Genomic DNA, 4,385 nt, shown 5'->3' on the forward strand with positions numbered 1-4,385 from the left:
ATCGGGGAATGCCGTAGCCCTATTTGCCGATTCCAAGACTAAAGTAGCCTGCTTTTGTACTTGATGCCTCACACACACTCTTCTTTGTGGCGCAGGAAAGTACCCCACTCGAGTTTCTCTTTCTCTTATAATCCTCCAAACCTAGATGCGCATACCCAAAGTTCAAATTGAGCTCTCTATTCAAACCCATCCACTCGACCTCCGACTACCCGAACTACTAACACTTAAACCTAACATTTTTCTTTTCAATTTTAGTATTATATATTGTATACTATATAAAAAAAAAGAAAAGAAAGGAGAAAAGTTTGTGTTCTAATTTTATTTTATTGTTCGTTGTCTCATCGATTATCAGCAATCTCTTTCGGAAATGTATAGAAATGAGGCAACAGGGGAATTTTTAAAATGTTCATTCGAGGAAGCTCAAGTACCCATCTTTCAGAATTAAGTACTGTTCGGGGAAATTGCAGACCTGTTTGGAATTATTTTATTAAATTAGGGGTTTTAAAATACCTGTACTAGAAAACACGAGTATCCGTCCTTGGGAATTAAGTATCATTCTGGGAAGGTAAAATACCACTTGGAGAAATGTTTTCTTGTGATTTGACCATTGTTGCAGGTATATTGAAAGCCTATTACGTCTTTTAGGATAGTGGGTTAAATTCTTAGTTCCTGCTTTCTTGCCGTAGTGTCTCGCGATAATGACTAACAAGTCTTTTAAGATAGTTGAGAAGGCCGATATTCTCCCGGTGCCCCCTAATGGGCTTTGATGTTGGGAGGCTGCCAAATTTTTGCGTGATCGACTTGTAAATAACATAAAATCTTAGACTTTCAAACTTGCAAAATAATTTTAAAAACTATGGATAATTTGAATTTAAAAATATTTTGAAATTTGAGGCTTTGAAATGTAGGCTCTTAGGATTTAAAAAAATAATTTAAATTTTGAGCTTTTGAAACATAGACTCCTAGGGCTTAAAATTTTAAAATTTGGGTTTTTAAATTTAAGCTCATAAGAGTTGAAAATATTTTAAAGTTGAGCTTTCCAGACTTAGTCTCCTGGGATTTGAAAATCTTCAAAATTGGATTTTTGAAACTTTTGGCTTATAATGATAAAAAATAATTCAAATATGGGGCTTTTGAAACTTTAAAATATTGCCACCAAATTCACAGTACAATCTGCTAGCGAACATAAGAAGACTATTTTAAAGCTCAAAATGAAAAATTTTAACTCAAAACTATAAATTCTAAATAATTTCAAAATGTGTCAATTTCAAAATTTGTTCTTTAATACAAGATTTTGAGGCATGTGAGAGTATTTTAGGATTTCTATGGGTGAAAGTTTTAATATTTTCAAGTTGTGCATGTTTAAACATATACATAAAGGTTTTAGCTTTGCATTGAGTTATACATATACCTCTTTAAGCAAGTTTTGTTTCAAATTCATATCTTAACAGATCATCCAAATCACTTAAAGCCTATAACATCTTTGAAATTATGTAAACATATAAAAATCATAAACCTGCATGGGCTCAAGCTTGAATTATAAATGTTTTAACGGATAGGTTAGGAATGCTTCGCGGGTCAAGGTCAAACTACACTTAAACAACTCATATTTTGAAAATGAATCAATCGGGCCGCCTTCTATAGGACATGCTTGCGAGTCTCTATCTCTTAGTTCAATCCTCCTTGCAAGGGCCAGACTTGAAAAATTTAGTAAATTTAATAATAATGTCGAAATCATAAAAATTAGAATTTACAAGTTCTAGTCACCCAATCTAGTCATCATTCTTGTTGGCATTGGAGTCGACATGACTAATTTTTAAAGACATCAAAATTGATGAATATTAAATGAACTTTCCCCAATGATGACCGTGTTGACTAAAAATGTCAATCAAAGGGGTTCAAACCAACATTCAATCTAAGTTTTTTTAATCAACACTCAAGTTGAAGTTAATGACTTCAAAGTTTAAAGCAAATCCATTTACCATTCGTAACTGCTTGTCGAGGGCGACAAACTTTTGACTGAGTTCAGCTCATAAAGACTGAATATCATATCTAGTGTATCCCTATATTTACAATTAAAGCAATTGCACGCTAGTAAGGATGTGACCTGTGTCCTCAGGCCATGTGGGTTTGTCGCCAAATGGTGCCACAAAGTAGCGGTTACGTCCAGAGCTATCAGATTTCGGTAGTTGCCACCAAATGACACTATTATATTCCCAACTACTTTGTGCTCTTTGAATTGTGAACTATAATGATACAATTGATTAACAAAAAACCTTATGTTAGCTAAGGTCGACTGAAACTTATCTCCTTATAAAACATCCACCCCAAATCTATAAGTGTCCCTTGGATGATGAAACTCATGGTTGCTGATAAAGATTCTTTAATCAGTTGGGTCGACTACATCTTTGACTTAAGTAAATTAGGGACCACGACGATCCGAGACAATGAAACCACGAGATCTTGATCGAGTTTGTTGTCATTTCCCCCTACCATTCACTTTAAACTCAAGTGATAAAATTTACAACTTAATTGTAAGTCTACTGTCATTGTATTTTCAATTTTAGTTTTTAATGACTAATCTTAAGCGAAAGTGCTCTTTCATTATCGGGAGGGGTAATTAACCATTGGGGCTTATGTTAACGTGAAACCTCGAATTTCATATCAAATTCTCACAAAATGGGTGCAAAATCCTTGGGGTAGTGTCTTATCTACTATTCCATCCGTGTTTTAAAAAATTTGACCCTCAAAGCTCTCTCAAAAAACAAAATGCAGAGAGTTCGGCTGTGTCGAAATTTTTCGGAGTTCACACATGCTCCCAGTTCGAAGGAGAGCAAACAACTTAAAATGTGGGCAACCAAGTGGTTTCAGGCGAAGATGATATTTCACAAGAAAACTATTATATTGACAATATTGGTGAGTCCCTCGAGGACTTGGATCACATTGTGTTTTATGTTCGCATGGTCGAGCATACACTCAATTAATCTGCCCGAAAGGATTTATGGCCATTCAAATAGTTTAATTGTGGCTTCTCTTTTTCAAGGAGCAGGACATCGTTAAGATTATCAAGATTTGTTGTTAATAGAGATTTGCAGAACAAATGCAATAGCAATTACATGTTAGAGAATGTTAATGAACGATAGAACAATTAGCTGCATGTCCTCGATAAAATAAGCGACATGATGAAAGTGCTCTTTGCCTAGCTTATTCTAGTTGAATCATTTGGACGTTATTTATCAACTTCTGAATTAGGAACTCTTCTTAGATCTGCTTGTCCTTTAGTGGAAGCATGTAGGGCACAAGTTACTCCAACTATTTCAACTATCCAAGGAAGTGGGCCAATGCTTTTATTAGGTATAAAACAGAAATCATTTGCCCAAAAGTAGAAGTGGTTATTAAAACTCAAATTGAAGATATATTGAGCCAAAAGATCAAAGCGGTCATCACTTTTAAGTCTATCCAAGTGGTCAAATGTTGACCATATTCTGCTAAATATGAGTAGGTATAATAGCCTAAGAGGTATGCTGTAGCAGAATCCAACGCTATTTGGTATGGAAAACCCTAAGCAACATGTGGCATTTAAAAGCTTACCTATTTGCAACATCAAATGGAATGATACCTTATATGTCAGTAATTTGTCTGCAGTCAATTTAATACTTCTTTCAAGTGGTATGTTGAGTTTTTGTCTAGAGTTCATCATTATGTTTGTTAAAAGATTTGTTAGCATCTCCGAAACGGTAACCTTTGCAATTTTCATTTTTGAGAAATGAAGAATAGACGAGGTATGCCGACCCCACTTAATTGGATAAAGGCTTATTATTGCTGTTGTTGTAAGAATGGATGAGGTTGCCATTAAATACTTTATAATAGGGCTTTACTTAAGAATGTTATGTGATCAACTACTTGCTGAAAGCATGCCATCAAGCTTTCTATGGGGTACATTGATGACAAAATGGCCCCATACCTATTGGCTTCAATAAATTCCTTATAAGAGGGATTAATTTAAGAATGTTATGTGATCAACTACTTGCTGAAAGCATGCCATCAAGCTTTCTATGGGGTACATTGATGACAAAATGGCCCCATACCTATTGGCTTCAATAAATTCCTTATAAGAGGGATTAATTTAAGAATGTTATGTGATCAACTACTTGCTGAAAGCATGCCATCAAGCTTTCTATGGGGTACATTGATGACAAAATGGCCCCATACCTATTGGCTTCAATAAATTCCTTATAAGAGGGATTAATTTAAGAATGTTATGTGATCAACTACTTGCTGAAAGCATGCCATCAAGGTTCTATGGGGTACATTGATGACCAAATGGCTCCATACCTCTTCTTGGCTTCAATAAATACTTTCTAGGAACTATGGGATAACGTGGC

Source organism: Phalaenopsis equestris, unplaced genomic scaffold, assembly GCF_001263595.1.
Source record: "Phalaenopsis equestris unplaced genomic scaffold, ASM126359v1 Scaffold000094, whole genome shotgun sequence".
Taxonomy (NCBI): domain Eukaryota; kingdom Viridiplantae; phylum Streptophyta; class Magnoliopsida; order Asparagales; family Orchidaceae; genus Phalaenopsis; species Phalaenopsis equestris.